Below are 24,308 nucleotides of genomic sequence, written 5' to 3' on the forward strand. Positions count from 1 at the left end.
GACTCGCCATAAATGGCTTGGACATATGGATCTTCGTCTTACTCCGCACAGAATTTCCCAAGCTACAGATTATCTGCCTTGCTTTGGCTTTTGCTTGTCGTACTTTATGAAACACATATTTTTTTAATATCTGTTCACTTTGTAGTAAACATTTTTGGATTTTCTGAGTTTTACTTCCAGACCACAAACTGTGTACTCCTCTACAAGTTTCATATAATACATTCAGTACCTTCTGCGTCTTGCAGCCTGCACAACCTAGACCTCAGCAAACAAAGCTTCACTAAAATAAATTTGGACTGGTAATGGTGAAAGACAACGACGTTGTAGGGAAGTGGACTAAAAATAGTGTTCGTGTCTCAGTTATGCTCTCGTTATCTTTATACAGTTCTCATGGCAGTAATGTTTTTGATTGTTTACCATTCAGCTTCATTTGTTTAAAAATCTAACAGAATTTTTTTCAGGTAGATGAGTTCTGTAGCTCTTTTGCATATCCATTGCTTATTTTTTGTGTGTTCTTTAAGAATAGACAGATTTTTCAAAGATGATCTCACATAACAAAATCCACTCTGAATTTCACATTCTCTAATTTGTGCTTCAATTAAGAAAAAATGTTTACGCGTGAAGCGTGCATGGATTAGCAAGTGACATTCTTTCACATAATTCACCGTCACTGACCCCACGGCTCTACGTGGTCTCCCAGCGAGACCCCTTCCCTGCCCCTCCCGCCGCTCTACCTAGCTACGCTACCACCTTCCCCCTCTCCGCGGCCAGGGACTCAAACAGGGAGGCATCCGGGTCAGTGAGTTACCCAAAGAGAATGGGTACGGAGCAAACACTGTGAGGAGGAGGAAACACTAGCGGCCTCCGTGGCGCGGAAATTTTATTAATACGTTAACGGATGCCGGGGAGTGTTCAAACAAAAGCCAGAAAAGTAGATTACCAAAATGGTGACAAAGCACGATAATGTAACGCGTAAGGGGCGTGAGAAATCATCGTTGTCTATCAGGTTTTACTGATACTACGACTAAAGTGAAATGTAATATACCGATGGTTACTTCAACTTACATTTATGTATTGTGAGTTGTGCGGGAGAGAGTACGTTTCATTGTATCATATACCCGTACTAACATTTGTTTCTGTTCCACTTCCGAAGGAAGCGTGGGATGAATAACGCATGCACCGTACACGACAGTTATTATTTGTCTCTTTTTACCCGCATGATCTATACGGCTACATACACGACGTGATCAAAAGGATCCGGACACCTGGCTAAAAATGAATTACAAGTTCGTGGGGCCCTCCATCGGTGATGCTGGAATTCAATACGGTGTTGGCCCACCCCTTAGCCTTGATGACAGCTTGCACTCTCGTAAGCATACGTTCAGTCAGGTGCTGAAAGGTTTCTTGGAGAGTGGCACCCCATTCTTCACAGAGTACTGCACAGAAGAGAGGTATCGATGTCAGTCGGTGAGGTCTGGCACGAAGACGGCGTTCCAAAACATCCCAAAGGTGCTCTATAGGATTCAGGTCACGACTCTGTGCAGGTCAGTCCATTACAGGGATGTTATTGTCGTGTAACCACTCCGCCATAAGCTGTGCATTATGAACAGGTGCTCGATGGTGTTGAGAAATGCAATCGCCGTCCCCGAATTGCTCTTCAACAGTGGGAAGCAAGAAGGTGTTTAAAACATATGTGTAGACCTGTGCTGTGATAGTGCCACGCAAAACAACAAGGCGTCCAAGCGCCCTCCTCGAGAAACACGACCACACCATAACACCACCGCCTCCGAATTTTACTGTTGGCACTACACACACTGGCAAATGACGTTCACCGGGCATTCGCCATATCCACACCCTGCCATCGAATCGCCACACTGTATACCGTGATTCGTCACTCCACACAACGTTTTCCCACTGTTCAATCGCCCAATGTTTACGCTCCTTACCTCAATCGAGGCGTCGTTTGGCATTTACCAGCGTGAATGTGGCTTATGAGCAGCCGCTCGACCATGAAATACAAGTTTTCGCAACTCCCGCCCAACTGTCATAGTACTTGCAGTGGATCCTGATGCAGTTTGGAATTCCGGTGTGATGGTCTGGATAGACGTCTGCCTATTACACATTACGACCCTCATCAACTGTCGGCAGTCTCTGTCAGTCTGTACGCTTTTCTGCTGTACGTGTCACTTCACATTTCCACTTCACTATCACATTGGAAACGGTGGGCCTACGGATGTTTAGGAGAGCTGAAATCTCTCGTACAGACGTATGAAAAAAATGGCTGTGAGCACTATGGGACTCAACATCTGTGGTCATCAGTCCCCTAGAACTTAGAACTACTTAAACCTAACTAACCTAAGGACACCACACACATCCATGCCCGAGGCAGGATTCAAACCTGCGACCGTAGCGGTCACGCGGTTCCAGACTGATGCGCCTAGAACCGCACGGCCACACCGGACGGCACAGACGTATGACACAAGTGACACCCAGCCACCTGACTATGTTGGAAGTGCGCGAGTTCCGCGGAACGCCCCATTCTGCTCTCTCACGATGTCTAATGACAACTGAGGTCGCTGATATGGAGTACCTGGCAGTAGGTGGTAGCAAAATGCACCTTATATGAAAAACTTATGTTTTTAGAGGTGTCCGGATACTTTTGATCACATAGTGTAGGTAGGTAGCTGAGAGATTTTCGTAGCTTCGTTTACTGACACTTGGAAATGTTCTCTTTAGTGACTTGCAACAAACGTTACGCATAATTTCAAACCTTTACGAAACTTTCCCTCGCTAACAACCCCTACGAAATGATGAATGGGAAGAAAATATCGCATACTACATTTTCGTTATTCGTGCAGTAAAACTGCCGTACGAAGCATGACGTTTTAATTTAATATTTCTTTGCTACTAACTGCGTTCGCTACACATTTTGCAGACAGTATTCACAATAACCACTGAATGTAAGAGCAGTGCTATGTCGTTGTACGAACACAGTTCAGGAGATATGGGGTCATAAGCACTAAGATCATGCATGACTTCCTTACTTATTATTTCTTTACTACTTTCTCTGTTCACAACACATTTCGCGGACAGTAGCTAGATATACCACTGGATGTACCTGAAAAATTGCGTCATTGCACTAGACATATCTCCGGTATGACCCCATAAGTAATGAGCTAGGTGAAAATGAAACTACAAGGCGAAATTCGCTACAGATACAGGTGAAATACATGCACAGATACGTGTGAAATATGTTAATATATGCGAAATGTATCTGAGTGTAAGTATGTAGACAAAGCCACAGGTAAAAAGCTCATCATAATCTTCTGTACAGATTTCATCCAAACTGGGTCCTCATGTAAGTTACACTCCTGGAAATTGAAATAAGAACACCGTGAATTCATTGTCCCAGGAAGGGGAAACTTTATTGACACATTCCTGGGGTCAGATACATCACATGATCACACTGACAGAACCACAGGCACATAGACACAGGCAACAGAGCATGCACAATGTCGGCACTAGTACAGTGTATATCCACCTTTCGCAGCAATGCAGGCTGCTATTCTCCCATGGAGACGATCGTAGAGATGCTGGATGTAGTCCTGTGGAACGGCTTGCCATGCCATTTCCACCTGGCGCCTCAGTTGGACCAGCGTTCGTGCTGGACGTGCAGACCGCGTGAGACGACGCTTCATCCAGTCCCAAACATGCTCAATGGGGGACAGATGCGGATATCTTGCTGGCCAGGGTAGTTGACTTACACCTTCTAGAGCACGTTGGGTGGCACGGGATACATGCGGACGTGCATTGTCCTGTTGGAACAGCAAGTTCCCTTGCCGGTCTAGGAATGGTAGAGCGATGGGTTCGATGACGGTTTGGATGTACCGTGCACTATTCAGTGTCCCCTCGACGATCACCAGTGGTGTACGGCCAGTGTAGGAGATCGCTCCCCACACCATGATGCCGGGTGTTGGCCCTGTGTGCCTCGGTCGTATGCAGTCCTGATTGTGGCGCTCACCTGCACGGCGCCAAACACGCATACGACCATCATTGGCACCAAGGCAGAAGCGACTCTCATCGCTGAAGACGACACGTCTCCATTCGTCCCTCCATTCACGCATGTCGCGACACCACTGGAGGCGGGCTGCACGATGTTGGGGCGTGAGCGGAAGACGGCCTAACGGTGTGCGGGACCGTAGCCCAGCTTCATGGAGACGGTTGCGAATGGTCCTCGCCGATACCCCAGGAGCAACAGTGTCCCTAATTTGCTGGGAAGTGGCGGTGCGGTCCCCTACGGCACTGCGTAGGATCCTACGGTCTTGGCGTGCATCCGCGCGTCGTTGCGGTCCGGTCCCAGGTCGACGGGCACGTGCACCTTCCGCCGACCACTGGCGACAACATCGATGTACTGTGGAGACCTCACGCCCCACGTGTTGAGCAATTCGGCGGTACGTCCACCCGGCCTCCCGCATGCCCACTATACGCCCTCGCTCAAAGTCCGTCAACTGCACATACGGTTCACGTCCACGCTGTCGCGGCATGCTACCAGTGTTAAAGACTGCGATGGAGCTCCGTATGCCACGGCAAACTGGCTGACACTGACGGCGGCGGTGCACAAATGCTGCGCAGCTAGCGCCATCCGACGGCCAACACCGCGGTTCCTGGTGTGTCCGCTGTGCCGTGCGTGTGATCATTGCTTGTACAGCCCTCTCGCAGTGTCCGGAGCAAGTATGGTGGGTCTGACACACCGGTGTCAATGTGTTCTTTTTTCCATTTCCAGGAGTGTAGATCTGGAAAGAAATACTATGGTGGTAAGAGCCACCAGTCCTATTGGGGTGGGGATGACACCTAGGAGAGAGAAGGTGGAGGAAAAGGGGATGGACAGTGAGAGGGGGAGGAGAAAATGGACAGAGAAAGAGAAGACGAGAAAACCGACCGACAGTGGAGAGGGCAGGAGATGGATAGAGGACAGAAAGAGGAGGGAGGACAGTGTAGGGGGAGGAGAAGATAAACAGAGGGGGAGAGAGAGAGGGGGGGAGAGGAAGAGGGCTTGGACAGAGATAGGGAAGAGGTGGAGGTGGACAGAGAGAGAGAGAGAGAGAGAGGGGAGGGAAGCAGATGGACAGAGAAAGGAAAGAGGAGGAGATGGGCAGACAGGGAAGAGAAAGAGGTGTGCAGAGAGATGAGGGAGGAGGAAACGGACAGAGAGAGGTGTGGAGGAGATGGAATAAAAGAGAGGCTGGAGGAGGAGGTGGAATTAGATGGGTGAGGAGCAGAGGAGCAGGAGGTGATGGGCAGATAGTGGCAGGTGGAAGAGGTGGACAAAGAAAGGGTGTAGAGGAGATGAACGTAGAGGGAGTGGAGGAGAAAGGCAGTGGGGGAGGGGGGGGGGAGAGGAGATGGACTAATAGAAGATTGGAATAAATATATACCCGGGAAACGTCAGGTACTCAAGTAGTCTATTGAATAAAAAAAGACAACAAATGCGTGGAACATATAGTTGCGGTGTACTGTAGGCATTCGCAACGGAACCTGTTAGGAGAACGGGACGTTAGCACAGAAAGCGCACTCGGACGCCAAAGTGCGATTCTTTGCACGTAATTGTGCCCCGTGCATTTTTTCTGTAGGAAATCGACTAGCAATTCTGCAACGCTGTAATCTCCTGAATGACAAGTTTCACGATTCCATAGTGTGTAAATGTGCTGTCCAGTTAGTCCAGAGGGTAGAATTTGGCTTTAGGACGAGGAGATGTTCTATTCCAGGTTTAGATTTTTTGTTTTGTTTTTTTATGTTTTTAATTTTGATCTGCCCAATAATCTGTAGCACACACTGTTTCCTAAACGAAAGGCGTCCTACAACTACAGTTTCTTTTAACGTTGAACACTACAGTTACTCCGAAATATCAAAATTTTCGTGAAGATTAACAATTAGTTTGAAAAATACCTGTCATAGGAGAGAAATAAATAGAAGACACATAATATGGGGATTTATAAATGGTAGAGCATAGAAATCAGTCGTCCTTTTTTTGCAGGTATTAGTTGGCAAATCCATATTTCGGCTTATCGATGCACTATTTTCCAGTCTCAGTGGATGTCAGTTCCCTGTTGTTCGGGCGTCAGTCACAGTTCTTTGAATGCTCAAAGAACTGCCGACATCTGGATTTACCAAATAAAAGCTACAAAAAAAAAGGATGACTGATTGCTGTGCTCTATCATCTCTATATTTTATAAATCATATCACAGTCTCTGAGTCCACCCACGTTTATAAAGGAAGGTAACATGATAATATGGGGATGTTAGACTTACACAGCACATTCATTCAGTAAGTGTGTTCAGGATAATATTGGGAGATCAGGGTGCTTATGTAGGCATATACACAGTCATTTTTCCCCTCGCTCGGTAGGCAAATGGAACAGGACGCAAAATCGCTATACAATGGCTACCGGTGTATACACAGGGTGAACTAGAATTGCACCGACAATCTTTCATACGCTGTTCAGGAATACGTTCTGAGTATTTTGGTACAAAGAACCCACAGTCACCAGCGGCTCGTTAGAGAGCTTTTTTTTTTTTTTTTTTTTTTTTTTTTATTGAAGGTTTCAGACTTACAACGGCTATAATGCACTTGAGAAAATGTGTGACACAAAGCTGTGTTAATTTTTCTTTAGTATGTGCACAGGTTTCGATATAACACCACCTTCTCGGTATCTGTATCAACGAAAATACGTCTATTATTTTTGAATAGCATTCTCAAGGTTCGTATTATTTTAAAATTTTATCGTTCACCCAAGACATTGTTTGTATTTTTGACATATTTGACATCTGATTTTTATGGCTCAAATGTGGTTAGATATTGGTCAGTTTATTTAGAAATAGATATTATTGTACCCAAGGGCATATGTATTTGTGCCAGCCTGACACGAAGTCGCGTGGTGTTACACTTATGGTCCCCAAATCACAAGGAAGGAGAAAAAAACATGACGTATGCAGTACAAGTTTGTTTTATAATATTACAACAGACTTGGAACTGTCATAGTAGCGATGGTTCTTTTGTACTTATTTTGTCAAATGTACTTGTTAGTTCGATTTCTGGTTCACATTCTTTGTATTTTTTAAATAATGATTTATTTTGTAATTTTTATAATTTACTTAGAACAATCATAACAATAGTTGTGATGTTGTACTGATATTGTCAAAGAATGTGTAAAATCTATTAAGTGAAGTACTATACTACACATCTCTGTACTGTTGACTTCTGTGATCAACTGTTTCTGATATTTGTTTTGTCGGTATGCTCGCTACCACGGGGGTGAAACTCTTGTACGGACTTCCTGTAACATGACGTCGTTTCTCTACCAGGCCACTTGGAGCGTTGCAAGTCTACCCATCATCTCGTTTTCTTCTTTTTAGTCTACCATGTTTGTTTTCGTTTCGTGATTAAGAGAAGCTGGTTTCAGCAATTTGTGTTTCTGATTACGACTCCTCGTGTGTACTGCACTCTGAATTGCGCTGTTGATATGTTGCTCGTATTACGACTGAGTTCTCCTCGTACCCGCAATATTCGGTGGTGTAAATGATTCTATATTTCGTTTTGTCTCAATTGAACAGAAGTTTCATCACAGTATTCAGTGAACTTTTGTCTCTCTGTTACTGCTTGCGAATCTGTATGTGAACAGCACGATTCAAATGCGCGTGAAGCATATTGCTTTTATTCTACTTTATTTTTGTTTGCATCCATTTTCCGTGCTTTCTCGCCTTTAATGGAGAGCTCCATTGTAGCACGTTTTGGCAGTATTGGTATTCACCTTTATCACATCTTGTCATGGAATGACTATGTAATTCTGCTTTGAAAAGTGTTGCTTTTTGCCTATGAGTGCCATGCATTTCACAGTGTCTTGCAGAGAATGGACGTATGTGTAGGTGAGTATGCTTTGTGGTGTTGGAAACTGGAGCATTCTTCCTTGTAAATGTTAAAAATGCGACAGCAGCTACACAACTGCGTTCACACATTATTAAGAAGTACTAAAAACAGTGCATTTTAGCAGATGTCAATAAAAATTCCGGTGAACTCCATGAAATGCGAGAGCACAAAATGCGGATGGGAACAAAAATAAGGTATGGATAGGCTTACTGATTAAGAGTTCATAGGTATGTACCTCGTTTATGGCTTCACTGAATTCAAAGGAAGAGCAGTGCAACACTATACTGAGATATTCTCGCAATGACGGAAAGCACGTCACACTACTTATCAAAAATGGTTCAAATGGCTCTGAGCACTACGGGACTTAACATCTACGGTCATCAGTCCCCTAGAACTTTGAACTACTTAAACCTAACTAACCTAAGGACAGCACACAACACCCAGTCATCACGAGGCAGAGAAATTCCCTGACCCCGCCGGGAATCGAACCCGGGAACCCGGGCGCGGGAAGCGAGAACGCTACCGCACGACCACGAGCTGCGGACACAATACTTATCTACCTATACATAGGCTCCTACGAGAAACTGGATCCCCCTGCTTTATAGTGAACGGTTATCTAGGTTTTTTCACTGTTGTTGAATTACGTTCACAGAAACAAAGATAAATGTGATGACAAAATGAAAATATCTTAATTACAGTATTACTTTGCAACTGAAGTATCTGTGCTAACAGAATACAACTGCGGAAAACACAAGTCTGAAACAGTTTATTGGGTTCACCAAAACGAAACAATAGTACAATCTCCCAAAAGAACAACATACTCGATCACACCTGCGGATCGTGACAAATATGCAAAACAAATAATAATAGAAAAGATCCGACTTTTCACGGGGAGACATCACAATCAATCGATTCTACAATGCCAAGTTGTTCGTCGAGTATACCAAGTCCATCTGCAAGAATCGGCCAGCTAGAAGAGGCGTATGGCCGTGGTTGCCGGGGTGACAGCTCGGTATTCCTCCAAGCGGTGCGTCGAACTGCCCTTTGCCTGCAGTGCGCCGCCTTATAAAGCCCGTTTGGCGGATGTATCTACCGGAACTATTTGCGACCACGTGCCTAGCGTAACAAAGTAGTTCCTGGGCTAGCTGCGACCGCCGGTGAAGCTGTTCTGCAGGCTCCACGAACGGGCAGCGGTCCCTAACGGGCGCTGTTGGAGAGCTGCTGTTGTGTTGTGGCCGCCGGTAAACATTTGTGTTGACAACACAGGTTTTCCTTATATGGATATGGTGTCTGTTCTTTCTTGTAGAGAGACTCTTTGCCGTTTTATTCACGCATGTGTCAATGCCGCACGTGCCCGCCACAGGAGTCTTTGAAACAGGATGGCTGATTCGAATGACGTTCAGATTTCTTTGAATTTCAGCGGTCCCTAGTGGTTCCACGCTGTACACCTGAGCACACTCACTATAAAAGGGGACAGATAGCGTTCTATTGAGTTGCAGCCCCTCGTTGTCCTTAGAGAAGGGATGAAGTGTTAACAGCGTCAAAGATTGTCAAGAACGTCGTTCCGTTGCACATCTGACTGCAAACTGTCGTGTCTTACAGCGAAATGTGTGTTAATGAAGTCCCCAGGGCAAGGGCTAATTTCATTGGCACCCCCTCCTAGGGCTTGTCGTTTCATTCCCGGACGGCGGTGTGTCTGAAATCTTCTCCTCGGCCACCTATAAGATACCCGCTTGATTTCAACTCTTGGCTTCGCAGTTCTGCATCGCAGAGAATGAAGGGGTGAGATGTAGGTAAGGTGTGTGAGACGATGTAACCATCGTGTAACATGTCCACAGTGCCGGTGGACAGAATTGTGGTGAAGTTTGATTCTAATGCGCCGGCCGGTGTGGCCGAGTGATTCTAGGCGCTTCAGTCTGGAGCCACGCGACCGCCACGGTCGCAGGTTCGAATCCTGCCTCGGGCATGGATGTGTGTGATGTCCTTAGGTTAGTTCGGTTTAAGTAATTCTAAGTTCTAGGGGACTGATAACCTTAGATGTTAAGTTCCATAGTGCTCAGAGCCATTTGAACCATTTTTTGATTCTAATGCAACATATTAATCCACCTTACACTTAACACGAACTTTTAGCTCTGGTCATTTTCTTTCCGCATGTGTCCATACCTTGCTGTTTGAGGAGCCACCGAGCCCGAGGGCAACGTTGCAGCGCTTTGCTTCTGCATCATTGCAGAGGAAAGTTGTAGCCACCTTTGAGCCAATTTATAAACTTACGCATCACAAAGGGAGAAAATGATGGGGTTTCAAAAAATTAACCTCTTATTTCTTCTGCGCAGTGTAATTCTCTGCGTTTATGAGTTCGTCAATTCTACATTTATTAACATTACCGACCATGCAACCACTCGTGTAGACCTCTCTGAATATTTGCACTATTTTTTAGATAGTGTTTAGTTACAGGTAACTGCATCATCAGCAACAAGTCTGCGGTTACACTCGTATTCCGTGCGAGGTTACTATACAACATACACAGCAAGTATCCCAACACAGTTCACTGGGGTAGGCCTGAAGTTACTTAATCAAAAATGGTTCAAATGGCTCTGAGCACTATGGGACTTAACATCTGTGGTCATCAGTCCCCTAGAACTTAGAACTACTTAAACCTGACTAACCTAAGGACATCACACACATCCATGCCCGAGGCGGGATTCGAACCTGCGACCGTAGCAGTCGTGCGGTTCCGGACTGAGCGCCTAGAACCGCTAGACCACCGCGGCCGGTAGGTACTTAATCTTTCTATGATTTTACGTCCAGGATAACATGCTGCATCTCCCTACTCTGTATCGACTATCCAGTCATAAGTTTTGTTTGTTAATTCAGACGATCGTACTTCTGTTAATATCTGGTGATGTTACTGAGACAAATAATTTTTCAAGTCAAGAAATACTGCCGCTACCTGGTTACGTTAATCAATGGCTCGCAGGGTTCTATATGAAGAAAGTGCTAGTTGGGTTTAGCGCCATCGATGTTTTCCGAGCCCACAGCGGTTGGCATGGAGAAGGTCATTCTTTTCGAGTGACAGGAAACAACGCCAGTCCTTTTCCGCAATAATAATTAATTTTTGTTTAAAAGTTAAGTTAAATTGTCATATTAGCTTATTACGTATGACCGTCTTTAAAAGGGGCAATACTTTTCATTTTACCTTTAACTTCCAGATCTTATTTTATGGGAAATTAATTTCACAATTGCATTCTTGTAATTTTCCAGCTTGGAAACTCGCCACTTGCTGCATCATGAATTTTACAGCGAGACAAGACTTTTCTTTCTTTTATTGTTTGTCCGCAGCTCGTGGTCGTGTGGTAGCGTTCTCGCTTCCCACGCCCGGGTTCCCGGGTTCGATTCCCGACGGGGTCGGGGATTTTCTCTGACTCATGATGACTGGGTGTTCTCTGCTGTCCTTAGGTTAGTTAGGTTTAAGTAGTTCTAAGTTCTAGGGGACTGATGACCATGGATGTTAAGTCCCATAGTGCTCAGAGCCATTTGAACCATTTTCTTTTATTGTTTTTTGAGGAATTGAATTCATATTCGGCGCCGAGTGAAATTTGCTTCAGTAACTCAAGAAATCTGTGTATGTCAGAGCTGCAGAAGTGTTGTTGAACACCATACTCGTTTGGTATACCTTCGCAAGCATTGGTGGTTCTTTGTCTATTACAACTCAGTTCTGCCCACACGTATGGAAGAAAGAGAGCGTTTTCGTCTATGTAGGTATCCACTGTCGCAAAACATTTTTAGTTTTTCAGATACAGCCATCGCTGACATTAAGTCCTCAACAAGACAGTCATTAACCACATCAGGATCCAGCATTGGCAAATATATCAGAAAGAAACTTCTCCATTTCATTTCAGAAACATAATCATCTGGAAATCCCAATATTTGCATTTTTCGCCACCAGCTCTGTGTTAGATGAAATATAATCCTTGGGTTCTTACATCAGCTCACTTTTCAGTTCCAACATTACAAATGCTTTCCTTTGTGTTTGAATACACTGTTGATTGAGATAATTTCAGATTTAGGTTATCATATTTACCAACAACTGTTGAGAAGACATGCTGATAAGATGAAGTTTTCTTATCGTTCAACAAATAAAAACTGTTGTAATATAATGTCCATTAACAGGCTCGTGGCTCGTAAATAGCTGACAAATAACTCTGTACAATATTTGGAAGTTCCATCAACATAAATTTTGTCACATTGGCTAAGTGTTTTGAGGCTATCAGATGTACAGAATGTGACAGTGTTCTAGTCAGCATCATCACGAATATCTTTGTTGATTTTTTTGCTTTAATAGTAACAATCTGTGAGTGAACACAATAATTCCAGTGTACACGGTGGTTTTCTTTGTCATTTCTAATTTATCAGCGGTGACCAGTTTTAATTTAATTTTCAGCTGCTATTAATGTTTGTCAAGGGATATTATGCACCTGTGAATGGTTAGCTCTAGAGAGTGAGGGAACATATAGAGGCCACACATCGTTCCTCGGCCAGTAAGTGTTGTCGATTGTTCATCGCCATTCATAAAAATTCCATCGTTGTTTGGAAACATGAAATCAAGAAATGGATGCAACCGGGCGCCAAGTAATCGAACATAACCATTCCAGTCAATGATCGGTTCAATAGGACGAGAGGGCCCAACCAATTCCACTTGAACACAGCCTACATCATCATGGAGGTTGCACAGTGTCTTGTCGATAAACTGGGTCCATGATTTCGTGGGATCTGCCTCACACTAGCCCCTACATCAGCTCTTACCAACTGAAATCGGGACTCATCTGACCAGGCCACGGTTTTCCAGTTGTCTAGCGTCCAACCGATATGGTCACGAGCCAAGGAGAGGCGCTGCAGGCGATGTCGCGCTCTTAGCAAAGGCACACGCGTCGGTCGTCTGCTAGCACAGCCCATTAATTCCAAATTTCGTCGAACTGTCCTAATGGATACGCTCGTCGCATGTCCTATATTGATTTATGCGCTCATTTTAAGCAATCTTTCTTGTCTGTTGGCACTGACAAGTCTACGCAAACGCCGCTGCTCTCGGTCGTTAAGTGAAGGCCGAAGGATACAAGGGTTCCCTGATGAGAGGTAATACCTGAATTTGGTTTTCTCGGTACGCTCTTACCACTGTGGATCTCGGACTATTGAATTTCTCAATGATTTCCGAAATGGCATGTCCCATGCGTCTAGCTCCAACTATCATTTTGCGTTCAAAGTTGCGGGGCCATAATCAAATCGGACACCGTTCAGCATGAATCAACTGAGTACAAATGATAGCTCTGCAAATGCACTGCCCTTTTATACCTTGTGTACGCCATACTACCGGTAACTGTACAGTGCGCATCGCTATCACATGACTTGTCACCTCCATGTATAGCTACTTTTTGAAGGAGAAACAACTGGAATAGAACTTCTGTGGAAAACGCACCTACCATTACTTGATATGGACTTTTCTGTCCACTTTGAGGTCAGGAGGAACCAATTAACTAACAATATTTAATTAAATAAGTGCAGAATTATGTCGGTTACGGCGGGTCAGTTATGATATTCGGTAGTACAAGCGACAAATTTTCGAATGTGTGTGAATTCCTAAGGGACCAAACTACTGAGGTCATCGGTCCCTAGACTTACACACTACTTAAACTAACTTATGTTAAGAACAACACACACACACGCACACACGCACGCACACACACACACACACACACACACACACACACACACACACACACACACACACACACACACACCTCGACTCGAACCTCCGGCGCGAGGGGCCGCGGAGTTCGTGGCATGGCGCCTCAAACCGTGCCACTCGGCGCGGCCACTACAGTCGACAAGTGGGTATCAGACTGACATCAGTTACTTCATGACATGAAGCATTACTCTCGCGGTTCTAGGCGCGCAGTCAGGAACCGTGCGACTGCTACGGTCGCAGGTTCGAATGCTGCCTCGGGCATGGATGTGTGTGATGTCCTTAGGTTAGTTAGGTTTAAGTAGTTCTAAGTTCTAGGGCACTGATGACCACAGCAGTTGAGTCCCATAGTGCTCAGAGCCATGTGAACCATTTTTTGAAGCATTACGAATATGTGCTAGAGTCAATAATTCACCGAGCTGCTGAATTTAAATACATCACCCAAGGACAGCGTCCCGAGAAGGAAAAAATGGTTCAAATGGCTCTGAGCACTATGGGACTTAACATCAGAGGTCATCAGTCCCCTAGAACTTAGAACTACTTAAACCTAACTAACCAGAGGACATCACACACATCCATGCCCGACGCAGGATTCGAACCTGCGACCGTAGCGGTCGCACGGTTCCAGACTGAAGCGCCTAGAACCGCTCGGCCACATCGGCCGGCCCAGAGAAGGAGAGCGTGACACTACACAAAGTGGATCCAATAGCAGCAGCAAACTATGAATGAGTACTTAGCTCGTTCCGTGAAGAAGGAAAATGTCGCTGAAACGTTCATACGTTGCGCTAATAATAAGATGAACATCAACAAAAGCAAAACGAGGATAATGGAATGTAGTCGAATTAAGTCGGGTGATGCTGAGGGAATTAGATTAGGAAATGAGACACTTAAAGTAGTAAAGGAGTTTTGCTATTTGGGGAGCAAAATAACTGATGATGGTCGAAGTAGAGAGGATATAAAATGTAGACTGGCAATGGCAAGGAAAGCGTTTCTGAAGAAGAGAAATTTGTTAACATCGAGTATAGATTTAAGTGTCAGGAAGTCGTTTCTGAAAGTATTTGTATGGAGTGTAGCCATGTATGGAAGTGAAACATGGACGATAAATAGTTTGGACAAGAAGAGAATAGAAGCTTTTGAAATGTGGTGCTACAGAAGAATGCTGAAGATTAGATGGGTAGATCACATAACTAATGAGGAAGTATTGAATAGGATTGGGGAGAAGAGAAGTTTGTGGCACAACTTGACCAGAAGAAGGGATCGGTTGGTAGGACATGTTCTGAGGCATCAAGGGATCACCAATTTAGTATTGGAGGGCAGCGTAGAGGGTAAAATTCGTACAGGGAGAGCAAGAGATGAATACACTAAGCAGATTCAGAAGGATGTAGGTTGCAGTAGGTACTGGGAGATGAAGAAGCTTGCACAGGATAGAGTAGCTCGGAGAGCTGCATCAAACCAGTCTCAGGACTGAAGACCACAACAACAACAATAATTTTGGTCAGGGCTAGTATTACGAAAGAAGGTTGGAAAATAGGCAAAGCGTGCTTGAAAGCAACTTCACATTGCAATCATTCTACTTTGTTAGCAATTATTGTATTTAGTATCTATGTCCATAATTCTGTATTCAATCTAACGGCAATTCTAGACTGACGTCCATAAATGCCTTAAGAAACCCGAAACATCGTTATATCAAATTCTATGCCGTCGAAACTACGTTCTTGCTGTTGATAACTTAGAGGGCTGCCACATAGGATCTCTTTATTGTTATTCCTGTTAGCCCTATTTTTTGCAACCTAATATGTATCAAGCGTTCAAGCTGTAAGTGGGCTGCTTCTGTGTTGGCAGAGCTGTGTAGCGCTTTGCATTGGATCTGTGTCTGCGCTTTCTTTCTAACAGACTCTGTGGTTGGTCGGAGGCGTTGTTGGAAGTTAATCGCCAGTAGTGTAGGGCAGTTGGAAGTTAGTCGTCAACAGTGATGGAAGTACTGTTGGGCAGTTGGAGGTGAACAGCCAGCAGTGGTGGATGTTAAATGTGAGAAGTTAGCATTGATGGAGGGTAGACGTCTGAAGTATTAGCGTAGGCTAACAATCTGGAAGTATCCGACTTGGAGATTGAAAATTACTCATGATTTACCTTTGTACTAGTTGTCAATAACAATTTATATTCGTGTTTGAACTGGACTTCAGATTATTAACATAAAAAATACATTATTTGGTTTGCAACAAAATCTTTCCTTTGATAACCACATGCCTATTAGCGGTTAGTGGCTTTAGTAGTTAGAATCTTTTATTTAGCTGGCAGTACCGACGCTCGCTGTATTGCAGTAGTTCGCGTAATGAAGATTTTTGTGAGGTAAGTGCTTAATGAAATGTATGGGTTATTGTCAGGATTGCTTCTTATTCGGGGCCATTCTTTTGTATTAATTATTTGAAGTCAGGTTGTAACTTTTTTTTTTTTTTTTTTTTTAGATTGCGTTGCGCTAGGCTAGAATATTGTGGGTCAGTGTTGACATGATGAGAAAAAGTAAAGAGAAAGTAGGCTCAGTACGTTCAGTTTCACTCAACTGTTTCGGAATCAAATAACGTAGAAGTTTCATCTTCTCAGTCATTCTGCAATTTAAGTACAGACACACTCATTTAAATATAGAAGTTTCAAAGCTTATATGCATAACATTGTTTGCCTAGAGTACATACAATCTTTCACATAGAGAAGCACCGTCAAAATGAGTAATTGTCAGAATTTCTCCCAAAACTGGAATCCAAAATATTAACATGGTACTCAAAAACTATTTCGGTGCTTCTTCCTCTCTATATGAGCTCGCTTATACGAAAGGTTCATTGTCTCGCGGAATCACATTATTTCAGCAAGTAATTATCGGTTTCGACCGTCACCGAAGCAATTCAGTTCCAAGCACATTGAGAACCACATTGTCAATTACGATGTTAACAAACCATAAACGCATATTTAGCTGACACGCAAAAGGAATCAGCAAATACGTGATAAGCGTTTATGGTGTACTGCAATCGAAATGGACATTGGCGCAGTAAAAGAGCTGTTGATAAGACAAAACAATTGGGCATGATAAGTGAGTATACACAACTTTGCACGATGACTCGAACACGTGGCTCACGATTATTTCCTTTCATTTTGCCTGTACGTGTGCAATGCGTTGGCGTCATCATTTCCTTTCGCTCAGGAATAAAATTTCCGCCCCCGGGTGGGATCGAACCACCAACCTTTCGGTTAACAGCCGAACGCGCTAGCCGATTGCGCCACGGAGGCGACAGACGTGCGCGTTATAACGCGCTTCTCTAACCGCTGCTTCTCTCTTTAACCACGCCTCCAACTGTTCCAACAGTTACGTCACAACTCGACAAATTCTGCTCGATATGTGGATCCGCCCACGGTCTAGCGATGTGTGATGGCACTATCTCCAAGACGCTGTGATTTAATCCAGCAATAACAATTACAAATAGCTCATCACGTTTGTTAGGCATTTAATTCTAATTTAATTTTCCTCTTTGTTTCATCTAAACATCGCCGTTTGTTTTCACACTGATTAAAGTCTGGTAACGTTTCTGCTTACTGTTGTAATTCACTGATCCTCATAAAAAGAGCTGCCCCCGGAAGTACTTGACGATTTGTTGCAAACTGAGTGCGTCGGCTGCACATTCTCAGCATGACTAGCGTTGCCGCGTCTGGATCACGGGGTCCCGGGTTCGATTCCCCGCCGGGTTGGGAATTTTCTCTGCCCGGGGACTGGGTGTTTGTATTGTCCTCATCATTTCATCATCTTCATCATCATTCGTGACAGCGGCTAGATTGGACTGTGAAAAATGTGGACTGTGTAAAAATTGGGACTTCGTACGGGCGCTGATTACCGCGCAGTTGAGCGCCCCACAAACCAAATATCATCATCACACCCTCCGTAATGCCAACGATTTCTTTTGCGCTAACTGCGAGTATTTTATATGCGAGGCCCCCGCAACTGCTTAAGCTCATGATGAATTAAAACACCACTGACAGCTGGGAAAACTTGTCTTCAATTGACAATACTACCTGTATACGCGATTGGAGGCTTTCTCGGCGTATTCCAGTGTTCAAATCTTCTCTGGTGATCAGCTGAATGGTGGCGTCATCTTGTCGAGATGTTTCGATGAGTTTCGTACCCATCATCTTCAAGCGAAGTTTTCACTGGAAGATGATTTCTACGAAACGCATTGAAACGTTGCGACAAGACGACGCCACCTCTCGACTGATCACCCGAGACAGTTTAACTCTACCGGTTTCACGGCTGACAGCCGCATATTCACGCGTAAGTTACATATTTAAGAACTGAAACATAATTATAAACTGTATTACAGCTTAGTGCTATTATATATGAGTATCTGGAGACATATATTCGCAAGAATAATTGCATTAATCCGTGATAGGTGAACCTAATGTTCTTAGTCAAGGTACTGCCATTCTGACAATATTGCCAATAATTAAAAAGCTATACGAACGATGGATAATTGAGAAGGTCCTCCATGTAATATCCTCTAATAATGTTGCCGGGTAGATCGATTCGATATACTGACCATTCATGCAGTTCTAAGTATCTATAAGAAAAGAAAACAGTGCTGATGGCTAAAACCGATTTCGTATTTATCAAGTACGACGATCGGCCAAAATAATGCGCATGGTAAACTGGTAAGTCCTTCAGTGAAAACCGAGCGAGGTGGCGCAGTGGTTAGACACTGGACTCGCATTCGGGAGGACGACGGTTCAATCCCGCGTCCGGCCATCCTGATTTAGGTTTTCCGTGATTTCCCTAAATCACTCCAGGCAAATGCCGGGATGGTTCCTCTGAAAGGGCACGGCCGACTTCCTCCCCCATCCTTCCCTAATCCGATGAGACCGATGACCACGCTGTCTGGTCTCCTCCCCCAAAACCAACCAACCTTCAGTGAAAGATTCCAGGAACATCTTAATTTAACAATGTCCAGGTCTGCATTAAACTTGCTCCTACGGGAAGAGGGACATAGTATCACAAGTCTTATAATCCTTCATAGAAAAGAACAGGCGCAGCTTTTGAGTCTAATTTTTAGATACAAGAAAGGTAGTTTACACAACATGTTTAACAGTCTCTTGGACTTAAAGTATCATCATATTTTGACATTGCCTGTACAGTTAACTATAAATGAGAAAGAATTTTCAGTATCATACTTTTAATAAAAGGGAGTGAGCCAGCACACGTGGTCACGTGTACATTGCGACACAGCGTCCATCTGATAGCTATTATTTACATGGACAGTCAGTGTCCTCTGGTGGCCGGAGGAGGCAGGGCCTAGTTTTGCAACTTCCGTGATTAATTCTATGTACGTAAGAAAATGGCGTGCCTAGTTTATTCTAGATTATACATATGGTCTTGCTTTATTTCCCCGGTAACTATGTTATGAGCTATATTTTCGGAACTGGTTCTAGCCTTCAGCACTATTTTCTTTTCTTACAAGTACCTGCAGTTGCGTGGATGGCTGGCTCTGAGCACTATGGGACTTAACTACTGTGGTCATCAGTCCCCTAGAACTTAGAACTACTTAAACCTAACTAACCTAAGGACATCACACAACACCCAGCCATCACGAGGCAGAGAAAAAATTGGAATTAAATATCATTCATAAAGGCAGCGTATTAATTACAGCGTATTAATATTACAAAATCCCAGACAAATCAGCAAACTTAAAAGGGTGGCTCCCAAAACCAAAGGATGTAGTTACCAATTTTCAAATTAAAACCACTCAAGGAAATATTTAGGTGTGCTGAAATTTTTACATCAATGAGCATTTGAGAGTAAAATTACGTAATTTTAACGGTATAGGCTTTAAATAACATCGAGCCGCTCTTATAACCTTTTAGCAGTGCGTGAAATAATGTACAAAAAAATGGCTCTGAGCACTATGGGACTTAACATCTATGGTCATCAGTCCCCTAGAACTACTTATACCTAACTAATCTAAGGACATCACACAACACCCAGCCATCACGAGCCATCACGAACCCGGGAACCCGGGCGTGGGAAGCGAGAACGCTACCGCACGACCACGAGATGCGGGCGAAATAATGTACAAAAACTCACAGAAACACCCAACTGAACTTCAACTGGGAACATCCAATGGCATTGAAATCAGTTTAAAGAATGCTTTAAGAAAAGAAGACGTATACAACAAATGTAATAAGAAATTTGAAGGGAAACTTATGCGTGAACAATTGTAATGAGACATTTGAAGGTGAAATTTTAAAAAAATACTGGCAGCAACCTTTTGGTATTGCAAGAGGTTCGCACAGGGCGGCAGAACCCGTGGCATTCCGCAAGAAAGCGGCCCAGTAGCCCAAATCAATTGGTTCTAAAACATACACAAGATTATTATTACAAACACAATAAAATTACCACGCGCAATAGAGCGTGGCAACAAATGTCTGAACCTTACACTCTGGGGATAGATTTAGAGATTTTCTGCATTCTTTCCTTCAGTACCAATGTGTTTCACAATCTAAGAAATACAAGTAAAAGAGAATTTCCGGTACCGTGTGCTATAACAGAGAGCTACACTAAGTCAGTATAATTGTTCTTCATTTAAAAGAAGTATGATTCCTTTTAGTTGCAGGACCCGCAATACCAGTCTTAAAAAGGCAATTCCATTTAACAGAGCCCCGGCTGGGCCGGAAGGACTCAGATGGAGCGTTAAAATGCTGTTCAAGAGGGAAAAATTTGCTGAATTTCAGATTGTGTCCCCTTATCCACTTGTGTCACCAAAACACCAACGCAATAAACAGCAAGCATGTAATTAGACGGATATTTTGCCACGAGAGGCTGAACTTGGTAAAAAAAATCAAATATTTAAATAACAAGATAATAATTAGCAGGTATCGTCTTCCCTCGGAGGTCCGCCCAGTTAACGAGCATTACACAAATCGGCGCAACTTGCAAGACACTCGGCTGGTATAACGTGTCGCAATTGTAGTTACAAAAGCGCTGCTGCACTGCTAAACATAAACAACGTCTTCAAGCTTCTCACCGGGTATCAAAGGAGACGTAAACATGCAACTTGAGGTGCCGTGACGGCGTGTACAGTATAACAGACGGCGGTTTGCTGCACTAGTCGTTAGACCGCAACGGAAATAGCCCCTCTTCCTGCGATACTACTGTCGAAAGCGGCCCACATTAGTGATGGGGAGCTCGTGAATGAGTCGTTCAAATGAACGCTTCACTTCAGTGAAGTGTGAACTAACCACTCAATTTCAATGAACTGGTACTTCAAACTCTTCACAGATAGCACACTCTACACTTTTTTCTAGTTCACTCCCTCTCTTCCCCTCTCCCTCTCCCACTACATCGGCGCTACGTCAATCATTCTCCCTTCACTGCTGCCTGTTGATGAATCGCGCTGGGTTTGTGGGGAAAGATAGGTTTACAAGCGGTTGGGGGGTGAGGGGTGAGGGGAAGGCAGCGTCAGCTGCTACGCGCAGTGCTGACATTAGTCGTGACTATTTGTGCAGTTATACTTCGCGTCTACGGGTAGCCTACCGTTGGCAGCGCTTGCAGACAAATGAATATTAAAGATATAAACGAAGGGGCTGGCTGTGTGAGCACGCACAGCCAACATGAAAATAAAAGGTTTGTTAATAACACTGAAAGAGGGATTTTACCTGAAATCGTACCAATGACTACAGGTGACAGTTTACGTTTTGAATCTGGAGGGTTATTATTCTCAACAAAAATAAAATCTACAGGAAAACTTCTGAATAATTACTTAACGTAGGTATATAGACTGTGAGAGTGGTAAACATACTCATTCTATTTTGGATTAAATTTTACAAGGAACATAAAATTGGACTGCATTTCGTTGGTAGCCCTATTTTTCAGTTCATGAATACAAAAAATAATATTTAATTTGGCAGATAGACTTTTTTGGACGCTTCATGAGAAAATTTCGAGCAAGATTAAATGTAATACCTTCCTTATATGTGACTGGCTTCTCTGTTTTTCTTTCCTTTGTCCCCTTCGACCATGCTCTATTTAAGTTAACTCAGACGCTGTAAGAGCGTAAAACGTTGCTTACGCGTTACTGCATAGTTCGGCCATCTGTTGGTAAAATTATGAAGTATTACGAAGCTTTATTGTACGAGCGAGGCGAAGCGAGCGTAGCAGCGGCTGAGCGGCGAACTGGGCAACTTCGCCAGGCTTCCGTACTTCACGAATGAACTACTTCATTTGAACGCTTCACGGCAAAGAGTGAAATGAATGAAGTAGTTCACTGGAATGAACGAGTTCGACCCATCTCTAGCCCACATGCTTTCCGTGTAGAGCACAGCCACCAACCCTGGATCGCCAGATGCTCCGCAACCCCCTCCCCTTCCCTCCCCCCCCCCTCCCCCCCCCCCCCCCCCCACGAGATTTCCAGCATCCAGATGTCTCAAATGTGTGTGAATTCGTAAGTGACCAAACACCTGAGGCCATCGGTCCCTAGACTTCTTAAACCAACTTATACTACGAACAACACACACACGCTCATGCCCGAGGGAGGGCTCGAACCTCCGGCGGGAGGGGCAGCGCAATCCGTGACATGGTGCCTTAAACCGCGCGGCCACTCCGCGCGGCACGACCTGTCTCCTCTGCTGTCTGCCTGAGAGATCGATCTCGCCAGAGACTTGTTAGAAGCCGCCCTTGGACGCACTGTTGGCAAAGATAAGCGCCCACGATAGAGTGGCGATATGGATCGATTCGCGACACGGCTCACATTCAACATACTTTTGCACTGTCGGCCACGCACTCACGGAACGTGGGAGGGGCTATTAATTTAAAGAGGGCCCCAAAGGCCATGCCGGACAGTGCAAGTAGCGTCTCTAGACCATCACCTGAACGTGCACTGTACCCAAACAATATGTTCGACAGCGGGTTAACCAGTTGACGAGTACGAGAGGGGCCGCATCGTCGGACTGCGGGAGGCTTGGTGGTCCTATCGTCATAACGCGCGTCACACCGCTCGGCACTACCATTGCACACTGTTGCTGGCGAAGGACTCTGGAAGCCACGCATGCACAACATGGACGATATGTACGTTCAACACGCACCACAAGGAGGGAGGACTATTCGCCACGCGCTTAACAGATCTAACGGAAATGGTATGTGATATTCCACGGGCCGTCCGTAAGAGGTGCGGTAAGAGGTAAGCGGTTGCACGACGCAGAACTCGCCGCACACCGATCGTTATGGCTCTTACCACTTAGACCTGTTGATAAGCTATCGATATGTTGTTATATCGATGTCTTACTGAAAGTATCGATCTATCAAACGGCAAACATATACAGCGATATATCGGCATCGAAATGGCAATGAGCCGGCTGGTGTGGCCGTGCGGTTCTAGGCGCTTCAGTCTGGAACCGCGTGACCGCTACGGTCGCAGGTTCGAATCCTGCCTCGGGCATGGATGTGTGTGATGTCCTTAGGTTAGTTAGGTTTAAGTAGTTCTAAGTTCTAGGGGGCTGATGACCACAGATGTTAAGTCCCATAGTGCTCAGAGCCATTTGAACCATTTTTTGAAATGGCAATGTTTCTTATATTTTTTCGCAGTTTTCGGTAAATACGAGGGTTGGAACTTAAATAGTGGCAACTATTTATTCACAACCGATACAAAAGAGTTACATGTTTGCACCTGTTACTGTCCTTCATAGTAGTCACCAGCGTTGTGTAGAACCCGTTGCCAACGATGTGGAAGGCGTAGTATACCTTTAGCAGAGCCTGTACTGTTGATGGTGCGAAATGAGCAATCTACTGCCTGTCGAATCTCTGGAACAGTTCTGAAGCCAATGCCGCGAAGTCGTTCCTTCATCTTCGTAATCAAATCAAAGTCACAAGGACGTAAATCCAGTCCCATCAACCGAACAGATCAGCCACAGCTTGCGCTGTATGCTCCCGCGCATTGCCGTGCAAAATGACGAGTGGGTCGCGCAGAAAGTGTCGCCGCTTCTTTCAGAAAGCTGGCCGTAGGTGTTGCTCCAAAAACGAACACTAATACTGTACATGACGGTCTGCCATGGAGGAACGTAATGCGTTACGATAACACCATCTCCCTCATACACGATAATCAGCATAACTTTAGACAGCTCCATTCTCACAAACAACAGAACAGGCTCTGCTAAAGGTATACTACGCCTTCAACATAGCTGGCAACGGGTTCTACACAACGCTGGTGACCACTCTGAAGGGCAGTTTTTTTTTTTTTTTTTTTTTGTCATCAGTCTACTGACTGGTTTGATGCGGCCCGCCACGAATTCCTTTCCTGTGCTAACCTCTTCATCTCAGAGTAGCACTTGCACCCTACGCCCTCAATTATTTGCTTGACGTATTCCAATCTCTGTCTTCCTCTACAGTTTTTGCCCTCTACAGTTCCCTCTAGTACCATGGAAGTCATTCCCTCATGTCTTAGCAGATGTCCTATCATCCTGTCCCTTCTCCTTATCAGTGTTTTCCACATATTCCTTTCCTCTCCGATTCTGCATAGAACCTCCTCATTCCTTACCTTATCAGTCCACCTAATTTTCAACATTCGTCTATAGCACCACATCTCAAATGCTTCGATTCTCTTCTGTTCCGGTTTTCCCACAGTCC

The 24,308-nt window shown here is 44.5% G+C and overlaps 1 non-coding gene across 1 annotated transcript; it reads right to left on the reverse strand.

Annotated features, from left to right (window-relative positions):
- Positions 1–16,865: 16,865 nt before the first annotated feature.
- Positions 16,866–16,939, reverse strand: Trnan-guu. Its single transcript has one exon. It is a non-coding gene; the product is annotated as a tRNA-Asn (tRNA).
- Between the last annotated feature and the right edge of the window lie 7,369 nt (positions 16,940–24,308).

The sequence above is a fragment of the Schistocerca americana genome, chromosome 1, assembly GCF_021461395.2.
Source record: "Schistocerca americana isolate TAMUIC-IGC-003095 chromosome 1, iqSchAmer2.1, whole genome shotgun sequence".
Classification (NCBI taxonomy): Eukaryota; Metazoa; Arthropoda; class Insecta; order Orthoptera; family Acrididae; genus Schistocerca; species Schistocerca americana.